The sequence below is a fragment of the Zeugodacus cucurbitae genome, chromosome 2 (assembly GCF_028554725.1).
Source record: "Zeugodacus cucurbitae isolate PBARC_wt_2022May chromosome 2, idZeuCucr1.2, whole genome shotgun sequence".
NCBI classification, from domain to species: domain Eukaryota; kingdom Metazoa; phylum Arthropoda; class Insecta; order Diptera; family Tephritidae; genus Zeugodacus; species Zeugodacus cucurbitae.
The window spans coordinates 18,726,903-18,754,589 of record NC_071667.1 but is presented as its reverse complement, the minus strand read 5'-3'; the positions used below and the strand labels follow the sequence as shown (position 1 = coordinate 18,754,589).

Sequence of the window (27,687 nt, the reverse complement as noted above, 5' to 3'; positions counted from 1 at the left end):
CCTTCGGGCTAATAAATACGTTCTAACTGCTTAGATGCAGATCTGTATGATAATTTAGGTTATTCTCTACCTAATTTTCTTTCTCGAATAAGATCTCAATTATGTTTATCAATATCGAATGCTTCCTAAACTTTGTAATCATAAGACCTAGACGCTGAGATCAAATTGAAATCACATAACACTTCTCTCCCTTTGGTCCAATCACCATCGGAATATCTTATTTGGTTATATATGGCTCAATCTATGTGATTTCTATCCAGCCATCATTACTTTCAGATCTGATATTTTTCTTGATTGTACCGGTGTACTAACAGCTGATATTTTCAACGCTCCGAGTACCGAGTGTTAGAAATTTTAATATATTGTCGTCCATTCATTCCACCCTCGTACTAGACACTACACATCTCTTCGCCGTGAAAATATTGCTGAAAAACTATAACAAAAACGAACTCTAATTTGTGTGCCAACAAAAAGCCAATTCTGCGCTAGATCCACATACACTGTCTAGTACAACAATCGAAATACATATATCTTCACAACAAAGTTGCGTGCAAAAGAAGTCATGTGACTTTTTTATTGCTCAAGCCAAAGGCGATAGGTAACTCAGTTCTATTGTTTGCGTTCCTTCTCTATGTTTTTATTATTCTATCTCACTGAAGTTTAGTGTGAATTAAGCCACAGTCAGAGGCCAACATCGGTTTTTCACATCGAGTGAGAAAAGTCATGAAGACAGTGTGAACGATTTTTTGTAGATTTCTGAAACAAAGTTGTTAAGTTTTAAAGAGTCCAAGCGAAGAAAAATCTTCCAATTACAAGCAAACCTCATACAAGTTTTGACGGATCTTAAAAAACAGTAGAAGCGAGCTGGTTTGGGAAACATTTTCTTCCGTAAGTCTGGAAATAAAATTTGTGATCAGTATATGGAGTTTTAAATAAAAGATTATAAGAGGAAAATGAGACTAAAAATGTACGCGATAACACTAGATTGTCAGTCGGCATAACTTTATATCATCACACATTCTCCGATAATTCTGGTATTTTCTGAAAGAATTTATATGAGCTGTATCTTGAGGAAGCAAATCCCCTAAAAAATTTAGGAGAGAAGAGTTATAGAGCGAGAACGTCTCGTTCGAAAACATTTATAAGCCTTTGGTCCTTAAAATATAAAATACACCAAAGAGTTAAATAAGGTCCTTATTGAAAGGTATATTTGCCTTCGTTTTTTCATTATTAGGAGTGTTGGTGTTTAGTGTTATAGTCTTATTCTACAGTGATCTTTAAGCTGTTCCAAGCCAAACGAATACTTCAGTGTGTTTTTCTGAACCATTTGGGTCTTTACGGAATCGCTAAAAGCAATTAACAAGGACAAGTAACAAGTAACATTAGCCATGTTCGTTGAACACAAGTATTTTATGAATTGTAGGATGTCTATAGAATATATTTTTCTGAGTCTCACATCTGTCTGATAATAGGAATTCTGAATAACTGCTATACGATGCAAGTAAGGAAAAACTAAGTTCCGGTGTGACCGAACAATTTATACTTTCGCAATTTATTTATGTAATTTTAGTAAGATATCACACAATTCGGCATAAAGCCCGCTAGAATAACGAAAACCAATATATATAGTATATGAGGAATGTGGTAATGCCTGGACCGATTTCACTAATTTTCGCCAATAATCTACATTCTATCGAAATTTGTACCCTCTCTTTATTTTGCTAGGATATCTCACATAATAACCGATATATACCAACGGATGTTTGGAAATTCTTATATTAGGTATATGGGAGCTAGAGGAAATTATTACCCGATTTGACAAATACCGAAGATACCTACCATCTAAAGAAATTTATTTATTATTTTTTATCGTATTTTAATAGCTTAATTTAATATATAGCTGCATTTTAATTGCTCACCACTGTCATACACATATATTTCAAAAGGAATTTGATTTATTTGCACTCACAGTGCGCTTAAAAAGTAAATACAAAGAAAAAAGATTAACACAAAAATAACGATAATTTAATGCTGTTAGCACGTTTTTAAGCGACTAACTGTTAATAAAACACTTTTGCGCGAGAACGGGAAAAGATTGCTGCCGATTGATTTGAATTCAGAATAGCGCACGTTTACACCTGGAACATGTACTTATGTATGATGGTGTGTGGTATGTGTCTGTCTGATTGTATATATCTACATTTGTATATATGTATGTATAAGTTTGTTGTGAGATAATCTCACAGTGTTTGCCGTGCAAGCACTTTGCGTCAAAACAAAAACATAGGCAAATATAGCTTTTGTTTTAACACAGACAAAAATGTCAGAATTTACTTAAAATCTGCTTGCTGCTCTCATGTGAGCAATTACTCATTTGTGACCTGATTACGAGAATTCAATTTATAGAGCTTGGAATTTTTGCCTTTTATAACGTAGAATTTTGATATGCTTCTTTAGGTTGGTAGTTCAGTAAAATTCGATGTACATGTATGTATGTTCATATGTAGGTATGTAAATGAGTTGCTGAAATTGTTGACTTCTCAAACAAGCCATCAATTTATCTGATTTGCTGTTTAAACATAAACTTCGTTTACGGAGACTGAAATGTAGCTTGAAGTTTTTTAATTTTAGAATTTCGAAGTAAAAAAAGAAAACCGCTATAATTTTACAAACATACAAATATACTACTAATCTTTGCTATAGCCCAACTCAGAATCAAGATAAGAATATTTGCCCCATTTCGCTAAGTGTTAGTATGTGTGCTATTAAAACTTTGAAAATATGTCCATTAATGTCCAATTGGCATGTAATATACATACATATTAGAGCTATTGGTATTCGACCAATTGACTAACCGAATTAACCGAATAGGCCGTTATTCGAATAATAATATTCGGTTTGCACTATTCGGATATTTGATTAACCGCTCATTTCCGACTATTAGGTTAACCATTCGTTGTCGACTATCCGAATAGTGAAAGTTCATTAAATTTCTATGTTTATTGAAAAATGTGAGACTCATGAAAAATGCGCACAATTGACATTTTCACAAATGAAAACAAACAAAGATTAAAGGCTGCTTGGATTTCAAACAATTTTCATTTATTCAAATGCTCGCAGCGGAACAACTATTCTAATAATGACAGCAGAACAACTATTGTTTCTCACTTTAAACTGGGTTTGGGTTTGAGTTATTAGTTTTCACTGTAAGTTATGTGTTTTGTGTGAATTTGAGTTTTTGTTTGGTGTTTTATCACACTTTAAATTGCGCGGGTTTATGTGTTCGTGTTGTTTACTTCACTTCTTTTTCTCTATGTTGTTGTACACGTAAAGGGTGATGTGTGATAGGTGAAGTTGGGGCGGTTTATCTCCTCTGCATTACCTATCTATTACTTTTTGGAGAGTAATGCAGAGAAGTATTTGTTTGGCTAAACACAGTTTTTCAGATGAAATATTTTACAGCCTTTAATTTTTAGTTGGAGAGTATCCAATGTTCGGTCGCGAACTAACTTAAAACTTTCATAAATATGAAAAATATCCCATATTAGTTATTTGCAAACCAATGATGTCAAAAACAAAAATGAACACTAAGCACACATGTGTGTATGAATATATTATATTTTTTCAATTATGTATTCCTAACATACAGTGCCCGACAAAATTATGTATACCCTATGAATGTAAACACAAAACTGATTATATCTTTTAAGCAGTGAAATTTATCGCTTTTAGTGTTTTTCTATTTTGCTATTTGTTGCAAAACACGCGAAAATCATCATCATCTGAAAAAGACAAATATTTAACAACGACAAAAGTATGGATATGATAAGGTTAGATTTAGAAGCTTCAGTATTCAGTGTTCACACCTTTAGCTTTAATTACAGCCCAGAGACTGTGAGACATGCTGTCTATTTAAAATGTCTCATTTATTGGGACGACAAGTATATCGAACGAGCTTATAATTCATATATTGTTATAAATACTTAATAGGATTTATGTCGGAGGTTTTGGCAGGCCATAGTAGGAGCTCTGTCGATGTTTGATCGAAACATTCTTCGTAACCCGACTTGTATGTTTGGGCTCATTGTCCTGCTGGTATATAGAGTTATCTTCTAAGTCAATTTTTTGTGCTGAGGGCTCTAAATTTTTACTCAGCATCACTCCGGAAGGCTCTCCCGTCATTTACCTTCGATTAATACCAGATTTGATAGATCACTGTAGCTACATCAACCTCAAACTAAAAGCATTTCCACCTCCGAACTTAATGGTGCCTTGGATGTACTTACTTTGGAGCCTCTCATGACTCTTTCGTAAATCTTTTTGACTGCCTTTCGTATTTTTTAATTAAAGCTTGCTCCCATTACTTCAAATTAGTATTTTACAAAAATTTCCGGCATTTGATAACACTTTTTGGCAAATTCAAATCAAGAAGTATTCAAATAATAGTAAAAAATCTGATGGGGTATACATAACTTAGTCGGTTACTGTATATTATAGTAAAAGATGTCATTAACAATTTATGTAGTGACAAATTGAACATTTTCGTTGCATGTCGCCCACGTTTTGTATTCATAATAACTTATGTACATATACATATGTGTGGTTGCATGTGTTTAAGTAGGTGGTTCACAATGAAACCCGTTTAATTAAATCGTTTAATTTGAGGTTAAAAGGTTGTATTTCACAAACAAAAAATGCATGCGCATAGATATTTTTATTTTTGCAAAGTATGCAAGAGAACTTTTGTAAAATAAAATTATTGTTACGGTTAAGGTCGGGGGTGTACGTACATACTCGCATGTATCATCATCACTTTAGCGATTTTAATTTACAATTTTCAATACTACCATATACGAATGCACACAATCACACATAAATATGTACGTAAATATGTATGTTAACTCATGCCTACATAAACGCATCGGTTATTGAAGTGAATAAAATATTGATTTAATGCCGCACAGATTAATTAGATAATTTAACGCTTTGATTTCGAATGCAAATACAGATTAAGCAAGTAAACGCGCCTTCTTTCATACATTTTGAAATACACTTTGTTGATGCATGCCGGTTATTACAAAAGCAGTATGTATAATTTGCTGAAGCTTTTTTCCGGTATAACTCTGGATGAGTGGTTCTTAAGTTAGAACCTTACCTAAGTACATAAGGATCTAACGCATTATGTATTGAATTTTTTGTAACAATTTTAAGAGATAATCAGAGTTAGATAGAATTTACCTTTATTTTTTTAGACAATAAGATAATATGAGTTAATCGAATAAATAATATTTATCGAACTATTCTTAATCCTTCCTAATTGCCCATCAAAGTGGAATTGCGGGACATCAGTAACCACAACGATTAGAAATTAGAGTATTCGTGCTTCCATAGATGTATTGTATGCATAAGAGGAAACAATTTGTTGTTTTTCAAGGTAACTGAATTTTTGTATTTAGAGTTAAAATATGTTATTAATTAAGAATTTCCAATACCTAACAGAAAGATTGTTTTCTACAAAGAATGGTTCTATTTTTACCTTTTTTAATAAAAACTACAGTTGAACTTCCCGAACTCGAATCACCATATTCCACAAAGGAAAACTTCGAGTTACGGAAGGTAATTGGTATGATATTTTGACTTCTATTGCCAATTCAAAAGTTCGAGTTATGGAGAACTTCGAGTTATAGAAGTTCAACTATATAGATTCTATATAGCCTTAATATTACTTTAAATGAAATTAGGTGCTCTTGGCTAAGCACAGCTGAGATTTTTGTTTTACTCATAATTTCATAATATAATTTGAACACAATAGTTGTAAGTGTTGGAGCAAACTACCAAATCGTAAATTTTTTTACAACCACTCAATATACTGTTTATTGTTAACTTAAATAAAAAATTAATTAAAGCAGCCAAAAGTGACTGGCTTTATGGTTCCATCACTTCACTTTTTAATTATTATGCTACTCATAACACACTACTTATCACAAAACGCTGAATGTAAATACTCAATTCTTAGTCAAATAAGATTTTTTCTCCTCATATAAAATGCAAAATTTCTGGCGCTTCATTTGTACACTTGACACGTTTTATTTGAATTTACACTTGAAAGAATATTTGGAAATTACTTATACAGTTTCTGCTATAAGCAGCCAAAAAGTTCAGAGGGCAAACACAAAATACCAAAACACACATTCACAACACTCACTGTAATTTGTTTTCAAGCGGTTTTTACATGGCATTTACAGAACGCAGCCAACGTCATGCGCTAACTGCGGCAGCAGAAACATAATCCCCGCTATTCTAATTTGCACTCCGTCGTCGTAATGTAAGAAGCTGCCAAACCGCTTCCGCACAAAAACATTTATACACAGATATTCAATTTTGTGTATGTGAGGACAAAAACTCATTTACAACAAACAACCCAGTAAAAAATCGGATGATCCAAAGATTAATCTTAGATCGCTCCTTTACGAGTAATGGATTACTCCACAATGCTCCGAGGCCCATGCATTTATTATTCCTTTTTAACATAGCATGTCCTTACGAGGGATCACTCCTTTTGAGTTCCTAATGGAGCGCAAACCGAGCATTCTTTTGAGCTCTTTTTGACCTCCGAAACGAGAGCAGAGGGAGTGATCTTTTTTATCTCCAGAAGGAGTACAAAAGGAGTAATGATTTTGGAATAGAAGAGCACAAAAAGAGTAATGATTTTTGAATCCAGAAAGAGCACAAAGAGAGAGAGCAGAGAGTAATATTATTTACATCCAAAAAGAGCAGAGAAAAATATAAACTGTTTTTTAAATAATTGAATTCAATATTTTAATTTTCAAAATATAAGTATTAGTAATTCACATAAATTATAAATACATTGTATATGCATAGTTACAATTATTTAAAATCAAGTTATAATTTAGGAATTTTCCTGAGACGAAGCAGATTTTATTGAATAGGTCTTTCGGTAAAAAGTTGTCTTACATTTTCGAAAGGCCAGTTTAATCGCTTTTTCAAAATCCCCGTAAGTCGAATATGTTTCTTTAATTGATTCTGCAAAAGATGAAAAAATACATATATATATGAATAAGTTATTTAAGATAAAATATACAAAACTCAGATCTTACCGAAAAAGAAAAAGTTAAACAGCCTCTCGATTCTTTGTAGAAAATGTTTGAATTTCTTTTTTCACTAATAGCCTTAGGTGACGCTTAGAATAAATATTTTCACACATTTTTTTAAATTAATTATCACTTTTTACCCGTATATATTCGCGACAGTTGACCACTTTTTATCTGATTATATTCACGATACTACAACAATGTTCACGCGTTGATTAGACCGTTTTCACACGGGCAATTTTTGTCGCGGCAATTCTTAGTTTTATAGGAGAGGGGGCGACGAAGAGAGGAGAATTTCTCTCTCTCTAGCGTCCCTTGGTCGCCCCCTCTCCTATTAAACTAAGAATTGCCGCGACAAAAATTGCCCGTGTGAAATCGGTCTTACAAAATTCAGACTATTTTAAAGTGACAAAATACGCTTTTATTGTAAACAAAAGAATCCCACAAAAATTAACAGTTATGATTGGCCGTTATGGTTAATCCGTTATTGATACATTTTGGAGTAATAAACGAGCAATAGAAGTATGCGTCAGCATATTAATAGCTCGTCTATTCCTCCAAATTTACGAAACTGCCTTTATTACTCACTTAATGCTCGAAATGGATGAACAAGTAATTACTCCTTTATTACTCGATTTTGGTATTAATCCAAAGATTTTTTACTGGGAACAAACAAACACGCTGACACACACATACAAACAAAAAATGCCATGTGTAATTCACGTAAACACAATTTTATTCTTTCATCACTTTATATTCTTCGTCTTCAGATCTCTCGCAGAGAATTTCTGTTGCGCTTTGTCTACTGTTTCTGTGGTCATCCGCTGCTACTCGTAGTCACTTCACTACACACTGACATCACTTTCCATATGAAAGAGTTTTGCGATATTTATTTTTTTACATTACATACCTGCATACTTATACATATGCATGCGTTTGTATGTATCTATGGTATCTCTTTTAAATCCACCTTGTGATTTTTTGTGAACTTCTTTTCTTAAATTTCTTCTTTCAAACTTTTCTTCATAAATTTAGTTTCACATTTTCAAGTAATTCATTTGACTTCATTTCACTTTATAGCCACTTAAAATCTCACTAAACCACATTTCTAAAATTCTGATCGTATAAATAGAGGAAGACCAATACGCTTATTTGTTGGCAAACAAAATTAACACATACCTTTAATATAACTAACTTTAAATTGCTACGACGAGTATTAGCAGCGAAATGCAGAATAGACAGCGCTTAAATTACTACACATCCACTATTTGCGCCACTGCTGCTACGTCTGTTGACACTAACCGCGCTGCCGACGCTGGTTTGGCTCTGTCTCTGTACACACGTAGAATTTCGCTGTTGGTGTTATTATTATGAACGACTGCAACGTCTGCGTTGACTGTGCAGTAAAGTTCACACTGTAAACGACTAAACGTTACCGACGGCAGAGCAGAAGCCAAACATTTATATGAACAAAATTTTACACGCACGAAAATACGTGTTAACGCTATGAGCGACGGTGTTTAACTGTTGGTGCATTTTTTTGACAACCCTAATCCTGGCCACAATCTCGCTCGTATATTTTTCGTTTGAGAGTGTTTCGTGTGACTATGGAGAAAAGTAGTATTTAGACGACACTATATTGTAGAGACAAATGTAATAAATTTGGAAATCTATATGGAGCTATTTCTAAAAAATAGTTGGCAGTGAAATGTGATTTTTATATTTTTGAATAATGCATATAATAAATTGTTATGTGTTCCAGTAGTTATTTTTATTTTTGATGTCCAGGTGGGCTTTATCCGATATAATGAGAGTCAGCAAGTTTGAAGCTGCCTTCGTATGATTGATTGATTTTTTTGACGGACTACATAATAAATCATATGTATGTTGTTTAAATAAGAATCTTTAGAAACCGGAGACACATTTAACTTGACTACACCGAAATTTGTCTTTCAGTTAATATATAAAAAAATATACTCTTAATATTAATTACATCCTGACTAGCACTAACAAGATCCTCTCCTGTTCATTCCACGGTATTTAACAAGTTTCATTAAAAAATCAGTAGACAATCTTAACTCCACTTTATTGAGAAAAGATACACGGTAATATTGTTTCGGGCATTCAGAAATATTCTCTTCAATTCTCTCCCTCTCTAATACTTATTTTGGCTCTCGCCTAACTCTCATTTTTACTTGCTACTCAAAAGACGCTCGTTTGTATCTCTATACCTGTTGCATTTTGTTTGTTTACAAATTTAACAATGTAGTGGTGCTGTGAGTGACATCTTAGCGGTTACTTTTTAGTGCACTGAAATAACTACAGTGATGTCATTTGCGCACTTTAGATTTAAATTTATTCGATATTGAAATGAATTCTTTAGAATTTTAGTAACAATTTACATATTAATAATAATGCAGTAATACATTAAATAAACCGATTCGTAAACACATGATTAGAACAAGAGGGGTGGGGAAGGAAATCAGCATATAATGATATCAGCAAATTCTATGAAATATATAATGCACTAGAATTGTATTTTTTTCAGTTTTTCATATTCTCAGACGTTGCATTCTCGAAAAGTAATAGCAAAAACAATTAATCGAAAACGCACTCGCATCCTGACGATGTATTCCACTTAATGTGTTCATCAACTAAAAATTGGAAGAAAAGAGAGAAGGTTCAGAGTGCTACGAATTATGCTACGAAAACTTCTCCGCTGATAGAAACACAAGATTTTCAACATATGTAACTTGAAGTGAAATAATAGGAATTATTGTACTCACGCAGCCGATTAATCAGTACTCACACTGACAGTGATCAGGTAATAGAGCATAGGGGAAATCAATAAAATATTATATATGTCAACACCATACCTGCCCTATCCCACATTAATCGCATATAAATATGTATATATGGAAATAAAGTGTGATCTATTTCAAGATTCCCTACTTAAAAAAAACACAGAAAATGGCAATTTTAAGATTTTAGAATTTAATGGGAATGTTTATTATTATTCGAACGAACATAATTTCGCATTTAATTTTTAAAGATTAGCTCTTTCAAATGTTGGCGGCGGCTATGTCCATCTGTTGAGTCTAATTTTCGATGACTCGGTCGAGCATTTCGACTGGTAACTAGAGAATGGCACGCGCGATGTTTTACGCCAAGGCCTGAATCAAAGCGGCATTATACACATAAACTTTAGACTTTAAATATCCCCACAGGAAAAAGTCTAACGGTATGATATCACACAATTTTGCTGGCCAATCGATCGGCCCAAAATGCGATGTATGGGATGTGGCGCCGTGTTGTTGAAACCAAATGTCGCCGAGATTACGAGCTTCAATTTCAGGCAACAAAAAGTCGGTTATTATGGCGCTATGACGGTGCCATCGACGGTTACGTTTTTAAAATTTCATTGCAATAACTAATCGAATAATATAATAAATTCATCGATGCTGAACATTGCCGTGAACTGAGCATATATGAGTAGTATATAAGTCAGTGTAAGCCAATCAGCGGCAAATATTCTATCAACGAAATATGTGTAGTCAATACGGCACATATGGATTTAAGGAGATGCACAGCTGGGAGCATACTAATGAAATATATATATATATGTATATATCAAAATATGTAACTATGCTATACCCCAGAAGACTATTTGAGACCATTCGTTGAATATAAATACACATACATATACATACATATTGGTTGTATGCTCATAATTTGTCGCTAACGTCAATATTTAACTATATATGTATGTGTGTCAGCACATATGTTCCACATATTTAATAATCACGCTGCTACTCGAAATGTCATTAGAGGGTAGCAATCAAAAGTGTGTGGCAGCTGGTGTGCACAATGCGGTTATATCTTATAACACTTTGTGCAAATGAATTTCATATGGAGTAGTTATGTTTCGGTGCATGTAAAGTTACACACACACTCATAAAGGCTACATGTTGATATCCTGTTGCGGCGAGTTGCATATGGTACACTATTAATTGTCGCGTTAAAGCGTGTATAATAGACAATGCATTTTTCATTCACACACGTGTAGTTAACTTTTACAAGAATTATGCTGACAATGCAGCTTGCGGTACATTATTGTACATCTTTTCGCATATTTTGCAGAGTTAACGCATTTCATTGATTACGTAATACATTTCTCGCGTTTTAATTGTTGTTCTAGATTTTATTTGAACGCCAATTCAACATTAACCTACAATTGTGGAACTCACCGGATGTTTGAAAACCCTTATATTAAGTATATGGGCGCTTTTGGAAGTTATGACCCGATTTCAACCAAAGCCACATAGATACATTATTAGAAGGAAAATGTTATCTCTGATTTTTTTTGAAACAAAAATTATATTTATGCACTGAGCTCTTCATGTTCGATATCATGGGGTTATTATCCATATAGTTATTATACAATTTCGCAAATTTTTTAGTAGGCAATACCACACCTCTAATTTAGTATAAAGTGTGCTTGTGTCAAGTTTTGTGCCGAAAACCGATTTTTTGGTTGTTAACCGATTTCGTATTTTCTTTGGTAATATTGGGGTGTTTCGAAAATATTATGTTCCTGAGGGACATTCTGATGAAATATTCGGATTAGCGATGACTTACGTTTCGATTTCACATCATAGAATCACACCAGTTTTATATAAATTCACGAACTTCACTGAATTCTTGATTCCACTATGGGAACCTTTTTTCTGATCATTGTCACTGCAATCACCCCCAATGACTTCTTTTTTTTTTCAATATTCCCTTATTTATTGAATCTGCTTGTTTTTAAGCCTAACAACAAGTTATAAAATCTTAAATCTCTTTAAAAGCTAGACAAGCTCAACCAAGTGATTGAGCTGTATTGGGGAAACGTTGCTCTTTAATACGCAGGCATATGCCTTCTTTTTAGGCGTGTTTGATCGCAGGAATGTACTAAAGCATTAGCCAATGGGTTTGGGTGATCACGGAGTTTAGATAAATATTTCAATCTGCTGTCCTCTACTTCTTTCTTTACCATAGGGATACCAAGATCTTTATGGATCTTTTCATTGCGCATGTACCATGGTGAGCACGTGATTGATCTAAGCATTTTCGATTGGAACCTTTGTATTATATCAATATTAGTTGCACAGGTCGTACCCCACAGTTGAATGCCATACATCCAAATCGGCTTTATGACCGCATTGTATAAAAGCACTTTGTTGTCTAAGCTAAGTTTAGAGTTTTTATTTAAAAGCCAATTTAAATTTGCAGCTCTTATCTTCATGCACGTTATTTTACTAGATGTATGTTTTCTCCACGTAAGCCTTCTATCTAGGTGAATACCAAAATAGGTAACTTCATTCGCTTGAGGCACTAGAATATTGTTCATTTTTACTGCCGGGCACATTTTTGGTCTTAGGGAAAATGTAACATGCTTGCACTTTTGTTCATTTACATTTATACGCCGGTTTGCTAGCCATTCTTCGACAGAACTTAAGTGCTTCGCTAATATTCTTGATGCTATAATGGGGCATTTGTTACGACTCACTAAAGCTGTGTCATCCGCAAAAGTTGATGTCAAAACATTATTAGCAGTTGGAAGATCAGCTGTATATATGATGTATAGAGTTGGGCCTAAAACACTGCCCTGTGGTACTCCAGCCCTTATTGAACGTTCATCAGATATAAAATCACCTACTTTTACAGCAAATTTTATATTTTTTAAATAGGACTCCAAGGTTTTATGCAATTGGAAAGGTAAATTTTTTTTAATCTTATACAAAAGTCCTTCATGCCACACTTTATCAAACGCCTGAGCCACATCTAGAAATATAGCAAAACAGTACTCTCTATGTACGAATGCCTTCCTAATTTCGTTAGTTATTCTATTTACTTGCTCTACAGTGCCATGTTTTGCACGAAAACCGAATTGGTGCGTTGGTATTACACTATTTTCATGAAGGAAAGGAGACATCTTTGATAGTAACACTTTTTCAAATATTTTAGAAAGACAGGGTAGAAGACTGATTGGTCTGTATGAAGACGGCTGTGACAGGTCTTTTCCCGGTTTATCTATCATTATTATCTGCGACTTTTTCCATGAAATAGGATAGTATCCGAAACTAAAAATTGCATTAAAGAGCAAGGAGAGCACTGTTAAAGCAATATTTGGTAACTCAATTAGCATTTTTGGAGTAATATTATCGTGGCCTGACGATTTTTTTGGATTAAGCTCTTTTATGATACTAACAATTTCAGTAGTTGAAGTCTTAATAGACCCAAGTGATTCGTTTGTGGTATTGTGAATGCTTAAAATTGTTCTTTGGGCAATTTGATTGAAATACCTTTTCTAGGTGATTTGCAAAACAATTTGCCTTATCTTCGTCACTTCGTGCCCAATTACCATTTGACTGTCTTATAGGCATGTTGGAATCTATCGGTGGCTTAAAAAACTTTTGGACTTTCCAAAGAGAGTTTTGCTTGGTAGAATTCGGAAACAGTTTCTTTATATAATTTTCAGTGCTGTATTCTTCCTCGCCTTTAAGTGCTTTTTTTTAACTTACGTACAGCAGATTTCAGTTGAAGCTGAGTAGAAGGAGAGCGATGTATCTGCCATTCGCGTCTAGCTCGCCTTTTTTCGTTCACAAGCTTTTCTATTTCATTATTTGTCATGTTTCTAAAAACCTTAATGTTTCTTTTTGGTGTTGCCAAGACAGCTGCATTAGTTACTACATCATTAAATTCTTCTATACTGTATCCAATGATTTCTAAAATATTTTCATTATTACTCGAGTAAATTTTGTTTTGTCATACATGACTTTATCCGATATTTTTTATATTTTACACTTAATTTAAACTAAAATCTTCTACTCGAATTAACGAATAATTCGATGTAACGAACAGGCCTGACAATTAATGTGTTCGTTATTTCGAAATACTACTGTACATGCATTAATGCTAATTAAGTTTCATAATTTTTCAACACAATTTCAACACACACTCAGTATTTAAGTATTTAAAATCTACTTATCCACTTCTGGACTTGTAAATTCTTTGAAAAGTTAGAAAGAAAAAGATAATTTACGAAGAGTCTTATCTCGAAAGAAGCTATTTCAAATTCCAATTTTGGAAAGATAATGCTAAAGATGTGAATTATTAAGTGTGTTCAAAAACTAACGGTAATTTTCTTTTTATACTCTCGCAACAAAAGTTGCAAAAAGTGTATTATAGTTTTGTCCACATAACGGTTGTTTGTAAGTCCTAAAACTAAACGAGTTAGATATAGGGTTATATATACCAAAGTGATCAGGGTGACGAGTAAGTTCAAATCCGGATGTCTCCCTGTCCGTCCGTCTGACCGTCCGTGCTTGTAACTTGAGTAAAAATTGAGATATCTTAATGAAACTTGGAACACGTATTCCTTGGCACCATAAGAAGGTTAAGTTCGAATGGGCGGAATCGGACCACAGCCACGCCCACAAAATGGCGATAACCAAAAACACTTAAAGAGCTATAACTAAGCCATAAATAAAGTTATGAAAATAAAATTTTGAACATAGGATCGCATTAGAGAGGGGCACATTTGAATGTAATTTTTTTGGCGAGGTGGGCGTGGCCCCGCGCCCAAAATAGGTTTTTTGTACATATCTCGCAAACCAATAGAGCTATATAAACCAAACTTTCTGCAGTCGTTTCTTTTAGCCGATTCGTAATACAGTCCAAAAATTAAAGAAATCGGATAATAACCACGCCCACCTCCCATACAAAGGTTAGGGTGAAAATTGCTAAAAGTGGGTTAACTCACTAACGAAAAACGCAAGACACATTAAATTTCACATAAGAAATGGCAGATGGAAGCTGCACTCAGATTTTTTATACTCTCGCAACCTGTTGCACAGAGTATCATAGTTTTGTTCACATAACGGTTGTTTGTGTCACCAAGAAATATAAGAGTTAGATATGGGGTTATATATACATAAATGATCAGGATGACGAGTAGATTTGAAATCCTGATGTCTGTCCGTCCGTCTGTCCGTCTGTCCGTGCAAGCGATAACTTGAGTAAAAATTATGATATCTTAATGAAACTTGGAACACATGTTCCTTGGCACCCTGAGGAGGTTGCTTTCGAAAATGGGCAAAATCGGTCCACTGCCACGCCCACAAAATGGAGGAAACCGAAAACCTATACAGTGTCATAACTAAGCCATAAATAAAGTTATAAAAATGAAATTTGGAACATAGGATCCCATTAGGGAGGGGCACATTTGGATGTAATTTTTTTGGAAAAGTGGGCGTGACCCCGCCCCCAAATAGGTTTTTTGTATATAACTCGCAAACCAATAAAGCTATATAAGCCAAACTTTCTGCAGTCGTTTCTTTTAGCCATTTCCTTATACAGTCCAAAAATGAAAGAAATCGGATAATAACCACGCCCACCTCCCATACAAAGGTTAGGTTGAAAATTACTAAAAGTGGGTTAACTCCCTAACGAAAAACGTAAGAAACACCAAATTTTACATAAGAAAAGGCAGAAGAAAGCTGCACTGAGATTTTTTTACAAAATGGAAAATGGGCGTGGCGTCGCCCACTTATGGGTCAAAAACCATATCTCAAGAACTATTCGACCGATTTCAATGAAATTCGGTACATAACACTTTCTTGACACCCTGATGACACGGGTGGAATATGGGCGAAATCGGTTCACAACTACGTCTACTTCCCATATAACCCAATTTTGAATTTCATCTGATTCGTTCACTTTATAATGTATTCATAAGGAACCAATGAAGCTAGCGGAATAAAACTTTACACAAATACTGTATTTGAGCTGTGACATCACTTGTGGAAAAATTGTCAAAATCGAACCATGACTTTTCAAGGCCCCTGATATCAAACATGAAGAACTCAGTGCCTAAGGTTAATTTTTCACCGAAAACATAGGTAAATCCCTCAGATATTTTAATGTAATTCATTCCCTCTGAATTTTTTCTTATAACAGTTTCTCTCTGTACCTGAAATGGTAAAAATTGGGTCATAACTTCCCCCAGATCCCATATACCTAATTATAAGTAATATTAAATTAAGTGAGCGATACGTTCGATACGTTGTATCTTGGTGGTGAAAACGAGTGAAATCGGTTTAGGAATTACCTCAGTCCCCATATACTATTTATGATGATTTTCGTTATTCTATTGAACTTTATGCCGAATATATGGGTCGAATTGTGTTGTTTTTATAAAATTACATCAATAAATTGCGAGAGTATAAAATGTTCGGTTACACCCGAACTTAGCCCTTCCTTACTTGTTTTTAAATGGAAAATGAGCGTGGCGTCGCCCATGTATGGCTCAAAAACCATATCTCAAGAACTACTATACCGATTTCAATGAAACTTGGTTTGTAATAGTTTCCTTACATCCCAATAATATGTTGTGAAAATAGGCCAAATCGCTTCACAACCACGCCTACTTCCTATATATTAATATAAAGTAAGCACTAGTCAAGATTTCGGTGCAGAACTTAGCACAAATACCATGTTTATAGTGTGGCAGCCCCATTCTAAAAATCGCCGAAATCGGACCATAGGTTTTTAAGGCCCCATATATCGAACACGAGGACCTCGGTGCTTCTAACCTAATATTATGGTTTCCAACTTTCAATGGACTTTATACAATATATATGACGAATATGTGGGTCAAATTGTGTATTATATAATATAAATAAAGTTAAATTAATAAATTGCGAGAGTATAAAATGTTCGGTTACACCCGAATTTAGCCCTTCCTTACTTGTTTTTATATTTATTCATTCGTCTATATTAATGTTGTCGCCTTTAAAATAGTCTCCATTCAATATTATGCCGTTCTGTCAACGCTTCTTCCAATCGTCGAAACACTTCTCAAACACAATTTTTGGAATAGCCTTTGGCTCTTCCAGCAAGCATCAGGCTCGTATGCTTGTAAAACGACTACTCTTTAAGGTTCTCCTTATTTTTGGAAATAGGAAAACGACACACGGAGTCATGTCTAGAGAATATGGAATATGGCCACGAAGAAGCAGCTTTTAATAAACGAAAATCGCTCATGAAGCTCATAGAAGTGGTGTGACCTTAGCGCCTGCTGCAGACAAAGCAAGTAATGAAGTAACACTTGAACTCTTCAAGCCCGTGACATTTTACATTTCCCGTTATTTTGTGAACACACGAAACCCTTTACTTTAATCCACGCGATATCTATCAGCGTTTGATATACTAAACAACAGCAGCTGAAATAGTTTGCCCATCTCTCCGGAAACTTTGACTACTTCACTTCATTTTAATGAGAAAAACTACGAATAAAAGAAATCCAATCCTTTCTGCCTTCAACACCACCACACCACTTTGATCATATTTTCATATTGGCTAGCAACAAATCAGATGCAGACAGAAAAAAACATAAAAAAGCTAAATCCAAACTGCGCATTAATGCTGTAGCCAAGAGAATTAAGGATGGCTCATCAGAAGCAGTAAAGTGTGACATTAACTATCTTAGAGCGCCGTCATGAATGCTGGCAAGATAGCTCGCCGGAATTGCGTAAAACGGCAAAGCGAAGTAAAAGTGAGAGTCTAGCAGACGCACAGCGTGAAAATTAGTCGTAGACCAAGGCGAATACTGCAGATATCATCAGCACACACACACACAGGGAACGCATCGCTCTGTAGTAGTCGAACACGGAGACTTTTGGGCCGCGGACTTAATTGTATAAAAGCAGCCAATAGTGGCAGACATTTTCTTTATAGGCGATGACTGTAATTGAAAAGCAGTCGCCAGCCGTTGAGTGGTTTGGAAAGGGATTATTAAACTGGAATACCCAGTGGCTGGAAAATCAGAGCAGTCTTCGGGAGGAGTGTAATTAATTTATGAAATTCGAGGGTTTTAATAAATATGGGTATTATAAGTATGTATATGATGCTTAGGATGTATGGTTATTTCTTGCATAATGCAAAGCAAGTTGATAACAGAAAAAGGATTACTTTGAGATTATTCTCTGGGACGCCCCATTTTAAGTGAATTTCTATGTTTTAAAAACTAATCGACAAATGAAAATTGGTCCATGAGCGAAATCGGACTACAACCCCGCCCACTTTACAATATATCTAAGTCAAACGCGAATGGGAAAATTGTAGAATACAATAATATTAAATCTGATTGTAATATTTCTGATTTTAGAACTTCTGATTGACATAAAAATCAGCAAAATCCACAAGGAGAATGTGATTGTCTTCCGAGGACGAAAAACTAAGTTTGAATTAAACCTACAGTATAATTGGCTGTTTGGGGACAACATTTCAACATTTCTGTTCATGTTGCGAGTTTCGTTATTGCAATAATTTCGGTAACTTCAATTGAAAAAATATTTGTCTAAATAAGTGTGTGACATACCACAGTATGAAGAGCAAAACAGCTCAAAAACGATATATTGATTCCTATTAAGGCATCATTATTTTTTGAACTCTTTCATTTTGATTACAAACCACAGCATGAGGCTCCTACATTAACGAGCCATAAGCGACAACTCGATTTAATGGCGCCAACTCGCACAACTGAAGAATGCCGAGAACTCAAACAAAAAATAATAAAAGCGCACCAACTAAAACAACAACAACAGCAGTGAGTATATTACTTTTGAATCCCAGCCAATTTGCTGGCGCATCTAGTGGTACACGCGCCCAGAGAGACACAGGCAAACTCGTACTATTCATTGCCCACATATGCTTTTTCTTATTGACTACTAATATTTTACCCCATTCTCCGCTTTCATTTGCTTTTATATGTAGATTTCTTCTTTTGTTATTTTTTCTGGTGTATTATGAGTTTTTGCCGGAATGGAAAATACGCGCGCCAATTCGCATATGTCGAAACGAGGAAACTGGCAGGGGGGCGAAAGTACCCGTTAAATTTGCATGAAAATCAAATTTACGGAAAAAATTTCTAGTGAGAGCAGGGAATTGGTAGAAACTTAAAAAACAAAAAAATAGCGTAACAGTTGGAAAAACTTGTGATAACTGTAGATGAAATTGGATTGGAAACCGTACAACAACACTCGACAAAACTCCGTGACAAAGCGAGTATAAAAGCGCATGGTCGCAGATAAAATTTTGCGCAATTTTCGGCAAAGCGGCTGCCAGTCAATGCAGCGAGGTGGTGAATATTTACGAAATGCTAACGCTACCTCTACTTCCGCACGGTTACAGCGGAAGTTTGTTTTTGATTGACGTTAAATGTGCAGAAATATGAGTGTTCTCAGATATACTCGTACATACATCCATGTTTTTATTTATAATTATTTATATTATATACGTATATATAATATATTATTATTTATATTTACTTACATACAAGAGAATAACTTTATGGATTGAACGGTGTTTTCATAGAGAACTTGTTAGTCAACTGGACTTTTACCTAAAACAGGACTTTTATTGTTTTGGATATACTTCAGATTTAATTACAAATAAACGGATAAAAAATAGGTTATCTTGTCCGTGAAACATATTTCAAGCAAGAAGAGGACTGTGTATGAAATGTATATACACGGGTGTATTCATAAAATAACGGGAAATTAATTTTTTTAGATTTCGTCCCTGAAGTAGAATAAAATCAGATGTATTTATGCCTAGCATAAGTGCTTAATATCGTAGAGGAATTATTTTAAAGGCGGCAATAAATATTTTTTCAAAAAACGAAAATGCCCGTTATTTTTTGAACATGCCTGGTATATAGCACATTCGCAATATTAATGTTGCTATCACATAAATATGTACAAAATATTGACTCTTATACTCTCGCAACAAAAGTTGCGAAAGTGATCAGGGTGACGAGTAAAGTTCAAATCCGGATGTCTGTCTGTTCGTCCGTCTGTCCGTCCGTGCAAGCTGTAACTTGAGTAAAAATTGAGATATCTTAATGAAATTTGGAACACGTGTTCCTTGGCACCATAAGAAGGTTAAGTTCGCCACAAAATGGCGAAAACCGAAAACCTATATAGTGACATAACTAAGCCATAAATAAAGTTATGAAAATAAAATTTTGAACATAGGATCGCATTAGAGAGGGGCACATTTGAATGTAATTTTTTTGGGGAGGTGGGCGTGGCCCCGCGCCCAAAATAGGTTTTTTGTACATATCTCGCAAACCAATAGAGCTATATAAACCAAACTTTCTGCAGTCGTTTCTTTTAGCCATTTCCTTGTACAGTCCAAAAATTAAGGAAATCGGATAATAACCACGCCCACCTCCCATACAAAGGTTATGTTTTAAAACTCACTAACGAAAAACGCAAGACACATTAAATTTTACAGAAGAAATATCAGAAAGAAGCTTCACTCAGATTTTTTTACAAAATGGAAAATGGGCGTGGCGTCGCCCACTTATGGGTAAAAAATCATATCTCAGTAACTACTCGACCGATTCCAATGAAATTCGGTATATAACACTTTCTTGATACCCTGAAGACACGGTGGCGAAATCGGTTCACAACCACGCCTACTTCCCATATAACTCAATTTTGAATTCCATCTGATTCGTTCACTTTACAATATATACATTAGGAACCAATGAAGATATCGGAATAAAACTTTGCACAAATACTGTATTTGGGCTGTGACACCTCTTGTGGAAAAATTGTCAAAATCGGGCCATGACTTTTCAAAGCCCCTGATATCGAACATGAAGAACTCAGTGCCTAAGGGTAATTTTTCACCGAAAATATAGGTAACTCTCTCAGATATTTTAATGTAATTCATTCCCTCTGATTTTTTTCTTGTAACAGTTTGTCTCTGTACCAAAAATGGTTAAAATCGGGTCATAACTTCCCCCAGATCACATATACATAATTATAGGTAATATAAAATTAAGTGAGCGTATAGTCTTCGATATATTGTTTCTTTGTTGGTGAAAACGAGTGAAATCGGTTTAGGAATTACGTCAGTCCCCATATACTATATATGATGATTTTCGTTAGGAACTATTGAACTTTATGCCGAATATATGGACGGTTGCACCCGAACTATGCCTTTCCTTACTTGTTAATATGTAGAATTTATCCCAACACGGCTTTTATCGTTATTGACCGAATGTAATTACACGTAGCATAGGTTCTACAAAGCTTCTCGGTGCTGTTTGCTAATAAATTTTACTAGATCTCACGACTATTATCACTTTTATGTTCAAAGATTTATGCTAATATTAGTTTTTCTTTCGTAGATAGTTTTTTTCGTAGTTTTGGAGAATGCCTGTAGATCAAAATATGTAGAGACAAGCAAATTTTATGCAATTATAATTGTAATAGGTAGGCAAAGCCTAAAGACGTTTCGAAATAAGGATAACTTTTGAAGTGAGAAATTTAACACTATCCTCTCCAGTTTTAATGCCTTGCAATAATTGTTCGCTTTCGAAATTAAAGAATAAAATCAGTAAAATCTTGTTAAAAAACATTAAAATAAAAAATAACTGTCGAAATAAAACGAAACTTAGTTGAAGTATATAGATAATGTTATAGTTATTTTTATAATTTTCACTATTCTTAAATACCATTTTCTAATGGTAATGCGAATTTTTTCCATTAAAATTAGATTATGCTTCCTTGCCCACACACAACAATCTAAATGTGTTAGCATTTTACCACAAAATAATGTTTTTATCTCCATTATTTTACAGAAATACCTATTAACACGTGTATTTACACTAATTGCTTACAAAAGTTTAAATAGCCATGTATGTTTTTATACAGAGCAGAGATCAGCACTTAATGTTGTGTTGCTCATACGCAGTGTTGCACATACCTGCACTAGTTAGGAAATATTCTGTAATTTTATTTAATACTTTCTGTTTTAATGCATGAAAACCATTAAAATATTAACAATGCACTTACATACATATTTTAATGAGTTTATTTAATGTTTTTTGCAGTTTTATTAAATAACAAAATTTATAACTTTTTTAATTAAACTTAATTTATTATATCCACAAATTAATAAAAAACAACAATAGCGTACTTACTAGCATAACCTAACATAACAACAAACTTAATATCCATTTTACCAATTTATGTAATTGTTCAATAGTATGACTACAAGGAAGTTAAATGACATGCATTTGTATATAAATTACTGCTAGTATTGACCTACTCTTCTAAAAGCTCCCATTTAATAATTTCTTAATTTCAGTATTGAAGGTAAAACGGCAAACTAATGAACATGTCCGCATAATACTGGAACCAGACTATTTAAAAACAATAATAATAACAATATTCGCGAGGCAATGAACAAAACCATGAGGTCAGGTTGTGAGGAAGCAATTCTGCAGGTATAAGGTTATGTTTTATTGATAACTACTAAAGTCTTTACTTCTGCAAGATGTCCTTTTCTACGACTGTTGGGACCATGTAATTGGAATGGAATAGATTGGTATATAAAAACAACAACTCCACCGAACCAGTAACTAATCTTTCTTATAAAATTCCATCAGTTGTTGGGGTATATGAATAAATAAATATAAATAATAGATTTCTCTATACAACACGGTCCACACATACATTAGCCCTTGTTATGCTTAATTACCTGCATGTGTACACAATTAAATGTATCTACGTATCCACTCTGTATATCATGTTCATAAATCGATTAGCGGATAACAAGCCATGTTGTCTTTGCATAGTAACATTAATGCATTACAATTACAAGTGTAATTATTATACAACAATGTAATATCTTGCTGCAAGTAATAAGTACAATATGCTGGCTATACATTTGGTGATTTCGAAATCGAATAATAGACATAACTAAATAATTCGTTTGACAACCATGTAGTCGGGGTATTAAGTTCTAATATACATAATGTATGCATAAAATATTTCATGTTTCATATAACAGCTATTTGTTTCTAGTTGTTAATTAAAGTAATTCCACTTAATTAGATATTCAAATAATCACAATGTCTCTAAACCTTATTTACACGTGATCAAATATACCATGCAATTCTAAATATGCACCAATAAATGTTCTAAACATTCCATGAACTTTCAAATGTTGCATGAACAAGCAACACAGTTTTGAAGGCAACTACAACAATTAGGCAGCGCTGCCGCTAACACACTTCTTCGGTAAGGTTCATTTGGAACATTTACCGATCCGTAAAATTTTAAGGAGAGAAAGAAAGACTAACCTTTACACTTATATTGAATTTCATAACCTGTAAAATCGCTTATTCCCACCATTCTTTTGCATATAAAACTTATTCAATGCGGTGACATTTTCTGGTTTCTGTGCCTGCGCATAGCACTCAGTTGAGCTTCTTGGTGTAATTTCTAAGCAAAACACAAACTATGCAAATATTTTCACTTAAAACACTCACGCCAACAATATTTAACACAAATGCTAAATTTTTGCCAGTAATTTATTTTAAAAACTACAAATTATCATAAATTTTTTACAAACGCGTTAGCAAGAGTGGCACTTAAATTGAAATGGCGGCGGAAACTGGCAATGTAAAGAGTTGAAAATGCATTTGACAGTTTGCCGACTGTGGTGTTCACAATATGAAGTATAAATTGAATTGAATTAAAAATATTTAGTATATATTTATATATTAAAAAAAGGAAAGAATAAAATAAGAATACTCGTATAATAAATTTATTGAATTTCTTAAAATAATGTGAGAGTTAAACTTTGTTAATATTCTTTCAGAAGTAAGTAATTTTTTTTATATAAATGTTGTTTTATTAATTGATCTCAATCACTTTTTCCAAAGTATCTTGTACTTCCTTTTTTTGTGATCCATGTAAAAATGAATGAAAACTAATACTTATGACTAAATAATACTTGAAATGTTACAAATTCCAGATTTTTTCAGCTCTGTGACAACTTAATTAATTACTTATGTGCTAATTAACAGCATTATTTTACAAATACAGTAGTTTTTCGAAATAACGAATATTCGTTTTAACGAAAACCGCTTATAACAAGCAAATCAGGGATTTGCAAATACTAGATTTATCGAACAACATCAAAAAGACATATGTACATATGTAGAAAGAGTTAAAAATCAAATAAAATCGTCGTAAAAGTAAAATTAAAAATATGACTTGAAAAAATTCAAAAGAAATATTGATTGATAGAAGTATAAGTGTCGGATTTGCTGCTATAAAAAAGAAACATTTCGTAGACGTGTATTTGCAGAACTGGTCCATTTTGGAAGAAATTATATATATATATAGGAGGATGGGATTGGTCTTTCCACCGGAGTGGAGGTCGTCCTCTTCCGCGGCTTCCTCCAGCGAGTACTGCATCGAACACTTTCAGTGCTGGAGTGTTTTCATCCAGTCGTACAACATGACCTAGCCTCTATTTATTTGCTGAACTATGTCAATGTCGTATATATCGTACAGCTCATCGTTCCATCGTCTGCGGTATTCGCCGTTGCCAATGTTCAAAGGACCATAAATCTTACTCAAAACCTTTCTCTCGAAAACCCCAAGAGTCGTCTCATCGGATGTTGTCATCGTCCACGTTTCGGCGTCATACATCAGGATGGGAATAATGAGCGACTGTTAGTCTGGAAAAAGCAGAACAAACGGCGCGGTTGTTGCTTCCGATGATATCAATATCATCGGCATACGCCAGCAGCTGTATACTCCTGTAGAAGATTCTACCTTCTCTATTTAGCTCTGCAGCTCGTATTATTTTTTGCAGTAGTAAATTGAAGAAGTCGCACGATAGTGAGTCACCCAGTCTGAAGCCTCGTTTGGTATCGAACGGCTCGGAGACGTCCTTTCCGCTCCTGACGGAGCTTTTGGTGTTGCTCAACGTCAGTTTACATAGCCGTATTGCTTTGCAGGGATACTAAATTCAGACATCGCTGCATAAAGGCAGCTTCTTTTCATTGCTATCGAAAGCAGCTTTAAAATCGATGAAAAGATGGTGAGTTCTCCCTCGGGTCTTTTCCAAGATTTGGCGCATGGTGAATATCTGGTCAGTTGTGGATTTTCCAGGTCTAAAGCCACACTGATAAGGTCCAATCAGTTCGTTGACGGTGGGCTTTAGTCTTTCACACAATACGCTCGACAAAACCTTATCTGCGATATTGAGGAGACTTATACCACGGTAATTGGCGACGATTGTGTAGTCTCCCTTTTCATTGATTGGGCAGAGCAGAGCCGCCGTATTTGAATAGCTCGCCGGTAGTCCATCGGCCCCCGCCGCTTTGTTGTTCTTCAAGCGGGTAATTGCTATTAGTGATGAGCGAAATTGCTATTTTTGAATCACTGTGATTTCAGTGATTGCTACTTTTAAATCACTGTGATTTTTTATTGCTATTGCGATCACAACAAAAAAAAAAACGAAGTTATGAGAATTTGTACTCGAAATTTTTTTTTTTTTAATTTTTTCCAAATTTATCCAAAATTTACCTAATTTAATAAATTTTGAGTACATTTAACTGCTTTTGTAATCACCGTATCCAAAATTATCGAAATCACAACTATAATTCCTACTGTGATCACTGAACAATGATTGCTAATTTCGAACCGATATTGTTACTGAACCGTGATTGCTACTTTCGAACTGATATTGGTACTGAACAGTGATTGCTCCTTTCGAACTGATATTGCTACTGAACAGTGATTGCTCCTTTCGAACTGATATTTGTACTGAGCAGTGATTGCTACTTTCGAACTGATATTTGTACTGAACAGTGATAGCTACTTTCGAACTGATATTGTTACAGTGATCGAATTAGAATCACCGAACTGCTATTGCTACAGTGATCGAATTAGAATTACTGAACTCTTATATGTACTGTAATCGAACAAAAGCACTGAACTTCTCTATAGCTACTGTGATCGAACTCAAATTACTTAACTGCAATAGCGATTTTAAATCACTGATATTTACAAAAATTGATCGCTGTTCCTATACGCGATTTTTCAATCACAGTGAAAAAATCACCGGTAGTGAAATATCGCTTATCACTAATTGCTATTCGAATTTCTTTATGCTCGGGTAATGGAATATATATTCCATCGTCAGCGATTGGGAAACCGGGATCGCCATCTCCTCTTGTTGTACTTTCACTGCCATTCAGCAGGTCGGAGAAGGTTTCCCTCCATAATCCCAGTATGCTCTGGACATCCGTTACCAGATTACCTCCTCGGTCCTACATGATAATCTCCGGTCTTGAAACCTTCTGTAAATCGCCTCATCTTTTCATAAAATTTTCGAGCATTACCCATGTCGGCCAGCTTTTCAAGCTTTTCATACTCACGCATTTCGGCCTCTTTCTTTTTACGTCTGCAAATGCGTCACGCTTCCCTCTTCAGTTCTCGATATCTATCTCACCTCGAACGTGTTTATGGTGTTTTGGCGTTGCCGGAGACCAATTGTTTCGGCTGCAGCGGTATACAATGAGTTTGAGATGCCGTTCCACAGCTCCCTTATATCGAGATGCTGATGATTGCTCTCAGAGAGCAGGAGTGCATGTCGAGTAGAAAATCGTTCGGCTTTTCGACGTTGAACCTTCCTTGTGTTTGTTGACGGGCGCTCTTTACTGCACAGAGGCGGGTGAGTATCTTCGCTGCAACCAGATAATGGGCCGAGTCTATATTTTGTCCTCGGAGCGTACGCACGTCTAAAACACAGGGGTCATGTCTTCCGTCTATCACAACGTGATCGATTTGATTGCGCGTGTTTCGATCAGGGGACAGCCATGTTGATTGATGAATTTTCTTGTGCTGGAATCTGATACTACAGACAACCATATTTTGGGCCCCTTTGAAGTCGATTAGCCTCAGGCCGTTTGGCGATGTTTCGTCATAGAGGCCGAATTTTCCGACTGTTGTGCCAAAAACACCTTCTTTACCCACCTAGCGTTAAAATCGCGTAATAGTACGTGCTTGAGAGTCGGGTACGATGCATTTTGCAGTGTCTTGAAGAACAAAATATTAGAAATATGCAAGCTCGAACTAGGGAGTCGGAACTCTGAGCGTTCCCAACGCCTTCATAATCAAAGAGAAAGACAACGGACATCTAAGACTAGAGTTCGTAATCAAGTTTTAGATGATTGCAAAAAAAATTTAATTTCATGTTGGATTTTCCTCATTTTGCTTTTTTAAAATGTACCCACGCAAGAAACGGCAAAGTACATACATATGTATGGGAGAGTGTGCATAAGTGTGTAAAAACGTATAACTTTTGAAATGTTTGTTTAAATCCTTGCGAAGCCGGAGCGGCCTGCTAGTTATCTAATAAAATAGTTTATTAAACTGCAATTTACGGATATTTAACTAATTTTTATTGAAAAACATACATCTAACTGAGTACTCGAATTAACGAAAAATTCGATGTGACGAACAGGCCTGACAATTAACTTTCGGAAAACTACTGTATTTTTTTAAATCTTACTCTATGAGTGCAATTGTCTAGCAAAGTGCCTACCTTTATTACGTTTATTGCATTCGGCGATAGATGGCACTCCCGAACGGATGATACTTCCAAATGTATTTGAAAATTGTGAGCATAATAGGAAAATCTCACATAA

The 27,687-nt window shown here is 34.6% G+C and overlaps 1 protein-coding gene across 4 annotated transcripts in view; it reads right to left on the bottom strand.

Annotated features, from left to right (window-relative positions):
- LOC128923089 (cadherin-87A-like) overlaps positions 1-27,687 on the bottom strand; it is a 231,858-nt gene that overhangs the window by 84,786 nt on the left and 119,385 nt on the right. For 2 of the 4 annotated variants that reach the window (XM_054235535.1, XM_054235529.1), the window contains exons 1-2: positions 7,119-7,324; positions 6,976-7,044 (exon numbers count right to left, since the gene is read on the bottom strand). The exons of the other annotated variants lie outside the window; for them this stretch is intronic. The gene's annotated coding sequence lies outside the window, so the exon portion shown is untranslated. Of the gene's footprint in view, positions 1-6,975; positions 7,045-7,118; positions 7,325-27,687 lie in introns of those variants that run through there. 4 annotated transcript variants of the gene reach the window in all.